Source organism: Equus przewalskii, chromosome 2 (genome assembly GCF_037783145.1).
Source record: "Equus przewalskii isolate Varuska chromosome 2, EquPr2, whole genome shotgun sequence".
Taxonomy (NCBI): Eukaryota; Metazoa; Chordata; class Mammalia; order Perissodactyla; family Equidae; genus Equus; species Equus przewalskii.
The window spans coordinates 110067031-110074459 of record NC_091832.1 but is presented as its reverse complement, the minus strand read 5'-3'; the positions used below and the strand labels follow the sequence as shown (position 1 = coordinate 110074459).

The following is a 7429-nucleotide window of genomic DNA, read 5'->3' as shown; positions in this document are numbered from 1 at the left end:
GGATTTGTCAGATATACAAACACATCAGCAAAAATTGACTTTATATTTCTTATACTGGTTATTTTTTTTGTTTACATAAATTTGTCAGAAACAGACAATGTTAAATAATGATGGAATATATGGTATCTATCTCTAGGGAAATGGTTTTATTACTTTGACTTATGTTGGTCTTTAACCATTTAAGTACCATATTACATATTTGATTCTACTTATTCTTTAATGTTTACTAAACATTTATAAATATGTTATTAAAAATGCTGCCAGATATTATATCTAACTTTTCAGCATACGTTGATGTTATTAAAAGTCCCATGGTGTTTGCTTCGGCAGCACATATACTAAAATTGGAATGATACAGGGAAGATTAGCATGGGCCCTGCGCAAGGATGACACGCAAATTTGTGAAGCATTCTCTATGGTTTTGGTGGTTACCATAGGGGAAGTGGGGAGGGGGGAGGGCAAAAGGGGGTGATTAGGCTCACATGTGAGGTGATGGACTATAATTAGTTTTTGGGTGGTGAGCATGATGTATGTAATCTACGCAGAATTCAAAATATATTACCATGTACACCTGAAAGCTATATAATGTTATAATCCAATGTTACTGCAATAAAAAAAAAGTCCCATAAGTTTTGGAATGAGCTATTGTCCTCATTACTACTCGTTATTGTCATCATTGTTGTTATGTATTTTATTTTTCAGATAGTTCAAACACTTTGGCTTATATTCTATTATTATTATTCCTATCAAAATTTCCACTATAATCGGAAAGTTAAGGAAATGTTTTGTTCTAAGGTAAGATTGACTTTGTCTGCCTCCCTGAGTGACCCCGTAGTCTGCAGAGCCAGGCACCTGAGCACCGCAGGAGCAGCAGCAGAATCTTCTTCACTCCTGCCATCCTCATCGAGGCCATCTGATGGTCTTTACCTTGGATTCCTGACTAGCTAGCCATTTTCCTAACTGAAAATTAGACTCAGTCCTTGAACCTCAGCCTGCTTTTCTGGGAGCTCAATACTTTGGGGACTTGACTTTGCCTGGAGGATGCAGTGTAAGTCCTCAATCCATCAACTACCACTTTAGATCCAATGATCAACTTAATCTAAAATAAAGTCTTCAGTAAGCCTCTCAGCCTACCTCACTGACCTGATGACTAGACGATTATGTGTTCTCTGGCTTCATCAAGTCTTTCAGATCATATTCCTTTTAACTGCCACTTGAACAGAGAATTACCATCTTGAAGTTTCTGCCTACTTGACCCAATTTATCACCTTCCTTAACTTTTCCAGTAACAGTGTTTCTGAGATGTCCAAATGTTAGATTTATGTTGAAAAGTTCTGTGAAATGTAAGAAATGAAGAATTTCTCAGATTTAAAAGATACATAGATTTAAGTTAATTTTGCCTAAGGAGAATATTAAAGAAATTCATCCCGAACATGGACAAAAATGAAACAATATTCATGATTTGCATGTACTAATGCCTTTTATTAAGCAACTATCATGTGTCTTGCACTGTTATATCTGTTGACACAAAATAACCAAACCATTCTATATGATAAGAGAGATAAAATGAGTTTCGCTTGAGCCAAACTGAGGATTATGACCTGGGAAGGCAGTTTCCACAAAGGAAGAAAGTGTTCTGGAAAAACAGGGCTTTCAGCATAGTTTTATACCTTTTTAGAACAAAGTACATACATTAAACACACCCAGGATACTTAGTCATCAAAGTTTCAAAGAGGTATTCAGTTGCAAATTAGCAGGTCAACATGACCCTGATGTCCAGGAAAGGGAATTTATCTTTTGGAGTACTAATATGGATGTTACTGATACTGGTGGGCATGGGGGGGGATGTATGCATTCTTATCTGCAAAAAGTGCATTCTTTTACTCTGAGATAATGTTTAATGTGTTCTTTACTTTAGTAGATAAGCAGATGTACAATGTATGTTTGATAAGCCATAAAGCAGTCTTCTTTAGTTCTAACCAAAGCAGTTTTGAACCAGAATTGCTACCCCATGTACCTCAATATGTGAAAATCTCTTGTCATCCTAGGCACTGATGTTACAGCAGTGAATATCTGCCCTAAAGATACTTAAATTTTGGAGGTGAAGACATAATAGACATGTAAATAGATAAATTGACATAATTTCAGATTGTGATAAATGACATGAGGACAGGAGAATATGGAAAAGTGATAGAGTGATGACGGAGATTACTGAGTTGTGTAATCAAGGTTGCTGTCTTCAAAGAAATAACATTAGATCTGATACCTGACAAGAAAAAGCCAAACACATGTAGGTATGAGAACGAAGAATTCTAGGAAGAAGGATATCCAAGTTTAGAAGAAATCCAATAAAACTAAACATATTGCATTTGAGAAGCAACATAAAGGTGGAGGAGATGAAAAATTTTCCTTCTACCTTTCTGAATTCCTTTGGCTAGTTGAAGAGTTTGATTGACTTAAGATAGATTAACAGAAGAAAACAGAAGTTTAATAACATGTATACATGGCAGAGACCCAGGAAAACTGAGTAACTCCCAGAAATGGGGGAAGCCTTCACCTTAAATATCATCTTCAGCTAGAGACAAAAGATATTGAGGATGGGGAAACAGTTATGGAAAGTGATCAGGAAAAGCCCGGTAAGCAAGGGTAAGCTGGTTCCGCAGATTTAAGTCCTTGCCTTCTGCATTGAGAAGAGTTTCTAGAGAGAAGGTTATCCTCCTCTCCCTGGATTAGGGAGTCACCCTTATAAATGGAGATTTCTCTTATACATGTAAATGTCTCTTACAAAAGGGTAACTTCTCAGTTTTGAAGCTTTTCCTATGTCTGAAGTTTCTTAGAAATAATCAGCCTAAGATAATCCTTATGCTAAAGAGACATATTTTAGGGTTGCAAATTCTCCCCTACAGAGGCCAGGAAGAATGTAGAAGAGAGGGAGAAAGAGGTACGCCCACCTCTGTCTGGTTGCATAGGCCATGGTAGGGGGTTTCAATGTTTTTGTAAGTCTAACAGGTATTCTTTAGCTAATATGATTCTTTTACTTGATTTTTACATCTAAATACTTGTCAACCTACAAAAATAGAAACCAATTTAAGAGACAAGGTGTTTATCTGGTATCAAAGAATTCACAGATTCAGGTAGAAACCCAGTGTCCTGTTTACAGGAGAGGGGCTCATGGTTTTTATGGGACAAAGGGAGGAAGATGAGGTACGTTGTATTAAAGAAGAATTCATTGGTGCTAGATGAGGTAAGACTAGGTTTGTACTTCATTGGTTGACTTGAGGTTCTGTCATCGGGGAAAGGCTAGAGTTGTACTTCGTTGATTGGTTAGTGATTCCATCATCAGCAAAGTCCAATTTCATCAGTCCTTACAAACAGGATATTATTATCCTTACTGACTTCTTGGAATGTTGGCAATTTGGTCCAATTTGGAAGATAAAACAAGATGTGCAAGGCAATTCCTCTGAAATGGCTGCTTTCGCTCTATTTTAATATGGCTCTACTCATGTCATCTTTCATATACTAAGCAACTCTCTTTGGTAAAATACAGTATAGAGGAAAATTCTTAATCTCAGGTTCGTGTGCCCAATGTGCAGCAAGCCAAACACTGAGACATCAGTGCTTGGAGATGGAGAAAGGTTTATTTCAAATAAGCCAAAATGAGAAGGCAGGAGGCAGGTTTGCTCAAATCCATGTTCACTAGAGCAAAAAGCAGGGGGAGTTTAGAGAGCTAAGGCACTTGGCAGGAGGAGCTTTGGAGAAACAGTGGGGTCACTCCTGATAAGCCCCTGGGCGATCTGCAAGGGCTGCTCGGGGCCAGCCATCTGGTGATCACAAACTCCCAGAAGGCATTCTCTTTCTTCTGCAAAACAAACTCACACATCCTGGAGACCCAAGTCACCCCTGAAGTTAAACAAGAAAACAGCAAATTGACAAGATTCATAACCAGGTCAAAAGGCAATCATGTTCTTACCAAGTATCTACAGTATCCCTCAGGTAGCTGGCTTCAATATCACGTGAATTGTTTCCATATTCTTATGCTAAAGACGTTATTTTTATTGTAAGCCAACTGTGTACTGGAAGTAAAATACAATACTGGGGAGGAGACTTTTCTCTAGCATTGCCAAATCAAAATGATGCATCCTGTTGGAATCAGCATGTTGTTGTAAAGTCAGATAGAAACTTGCTATTAATGATTTCCATAATTTGTTTTAAAAGTTGAGAAACTTGCTATTAATGACTTATGTAACTTGTTTTAAAGGTTGAGACATCTCAAGACATTCAGATTGTGGATCATAAATCTACCAGTAGGCTGTAAAATCAGTCATCATGAGCTTACTGTATGGAAATTTGTTCCTTCCTTACCATGCCAGCTGGAAAAAGCTTATCAGCCTGGTTTAGGACAAATTTTCTCCCAGAAATGATTTTTTGTTACCTATTGATACCAATGAATCTCCTGGATAATTTAAACAAAGGGCATATGCTTCATCATATTAAAATCTAGTTGTAAATATTAAATACATGTAAGTTTCATCTATAGCAATACGTATATTTAATATTTCTTCTATGATTTTAGAAATCTATTGTATATAATGCAGTGTATCAGATCACTGAAACAAGTAAGCACAATATAAATTTGGGGAAAATGTATGTATACTGACCCATAATTTCCAAAGACTAAAAAAGACATGTCCCACTAACATTTTATAGTTAATTGATAATTTAATACCAGAGCCTTTGATCAATTTTCATCCCGAAATTTTTGTTCCTTACACAGATGTCTGACTCTTGAGTCATATAAGCCAGTTATGTGGTTGGAAACTTGCTCGTATTAATCAATGGAAAATGGAGGCAGAGACTACTTTTATTATACTATATATAGTGTTAGAATTAGGGAGCATATATCAATTAGTTGAAATAATTGAATTATGTTTCTAGTCTAGCTGAGAATTAGATAAAGAATTACCATAAATCTTTAAATGAAGGAACTTATAATAGCAAGATAATTCATAATACTTTTAAAACTTAGAAGAAGAATCAGAAAAGTAGAAAAAAAACAAACTGAAAAGTCTTTGGCATGAGATACAAGGCTGTACACTCTTATTTTATTGTATAAATAAGGAGCTCTTACCACTTTGCTTTCTCAGGGCTGCAGCCTTAATAGAATGGGAAGGAGGATATGTGTGTATGTGTGTATCTACCTAGCTATCTACACATGGACGCACAGAAAAATCAACATAGCTGAATGAATGTGTATGTGTGTATGTATGTCCAGTCCAAGTTCCCAAATTCAAACATGAAGGTCTGTAAGCTTTACTTAGCTGCCACCACTCCTCATGCCACAACATAAAGAACACAGTTAAGGGAGGAAATGGAAGACAATTTCCTTATGTGAGTCTAATCAGGTTCTGCAAATTCTCGGAAGGTAATGGATATGGGAAAATTAGAAATGGCCTCTATTTGTGACAGTGGGAGAAAAAATCATGAAGACTAAGGCTATGGTTTAAAGCTGGACCAACCTTCTTCTGGTGTAAAACAAATAATTCATTCAATCACTGCTTTTGGCATTGTGCTAGACACTGAAGACAAAGACAACTAAGGCACAGGTTTTGCCCTCAAGAAACTCATATTCCCTAAAAAAGGGAAGTTTCCTGGAATAATAATCTTTCTACTTTCTTCCAGAAAAATAAATTCTAGAATTTTCCTTGGGAAACCCTTCCTCTCACTATTATCACATTTCATTTGAGTGGGATTGACTGCCTTCTTCATATTTCTAAGCATAGCTCTTCTTTCCTTAAGCAATAAATGTATTGCATACACTGGGCCATGGTGGGTGATTAAGAGATACATATGTCTGAACTAAGTTGATCCAATTTGAGTGAAGCTGAAGATCTTTCATTATAATGCGAGGTACAGATTCCCTCTCCCCTTCTGGACTTGTTGGCATAGGGCTGTGAAGTTTAAACTGTCATGGCTATAAAAAGAGGGCTTCTATCTGCTGAGAAGTCAGAAAGGGGCCAGCTTCAAGGATATAGGGCTGATGATGTCTTTGGTGCTATAAATTGAGTCCTACTGTTGTCCCTGCTAAAGGCATCTACCTTCCCCTGCAATGTTTATTCCTCAAACAAGTGAATCTACTTTTATTTAAGCCAATAGGTGGGTTTCCATCATGCACATCTAAAAGAATACCAACAAAATAAGTTTTATCAACTCCTAGACTGTAGAAATTAGACATGTAAAAATGAGCAACTGCGTCACCTCACAAATAGTAAACAGTAGGGACTAGGGTCAGCGAGCAAATGGAAAAGTATATACTGTTATATACTAAACTGAAAATTTGGATAGAGAGAAAGCACCATCTAAAAGGCAATGTCTAAGGATAATCTTTAGGCCCCTTAAGAACACCAACATATAACCAGATGGCTAGTGAGAATAATTGAAAAAAAAAAAGATTTTCTACCACTATTGTCAGCAACTAATTGCCCCAAGGAACTCGAGGGTGGGTTTGGAAGCATTGAGCTGTTTTTCCCAATTGTTTTTTTCCCTTTTGTTATGTAAAGGAATGCAATCACCAACCACCCTGAACCAGCTGAAGCCTCACCACAAGAGCTGGCTTTTGACCTTTGCCTTATTGTTAATGCTAAGATCTCTCCAGGAGGAGCTTAGGCCTCATTACCATAACCTGCACTGTATGTGGAAGCATGTTTTCCATCTGAGCCTGCACAAGAGGATGCTCACCTCTCCCTTTTGAATACTCATTCCCCATCCAAAATAAAAGGTCCCTGCTTCCCTTTGTTGGAGGACACCATGACTCTGGAAATGATTCCACGTCTATATACTGCAAATATACCTCACTTTGTGAGACAACTACTTCTGGTGGAGAGTCTGATCTAACTCACCAGGAGGGAGCCCACTTTGCTTTCGGTAACACTAGTGCTAGCAATACAACAAAATAAGGAATAATGAGAGATTAAAAAAAAAGAAATAGACCATGCCCAAGAAGACCTACTACAGAGCAAAACACAAATATATTATTGCAAGATATTGCAATATGAGCATTACAAGAGAAATACAAAAAAAAAAAAAATAGAATTTCAAATTTGCAAGCATGATTGTGGAAAACCTTATTGAGATAAGTAATACATGTAAGGGAGGAAAAATAATTTTCCCTCTACCCTTTTAGGTTCTTGGCTGAGATCACTCCTGTTGTAATAAAAGACAGATTAACAGGAGAAAAACAAATTTAATAGCATGGAAACCTCCCATATATAGGAGGCCTATTATGGGAGGTTACCAGGAAAAGCACAGCCAACAAAGGTATGATGGTTATGCAGATTTAAGTCTATGCTTTCTCCACTGAGACTTCTGAGTTTCTAGAGTTTCAGTCATCCTTTTCTTCCTGACACAGAGAGGGAGACACTCTTACAAATGA

At 37.1% G+C, this 7429-nt stretch overlaps 1 non-coding gene across 1 annotated transcript; it reads left to right on the top strand.

Moving 5' to 3' along the window:
• Positions 1-314: 314 nt before the first annotated feature.
• On the top strand, positions 315-421 carry LOC139082112 (U6 spliceosomal RNA). Its single transcript, XR_011537842.1, has one exon. It is a non-coding gene; the product is annotated as a U6 spliceosomal RNA (small nuclear RNA).
• The last annotated feature ends 7008 nt before the right edge of the window (positions 422-7429 follow it).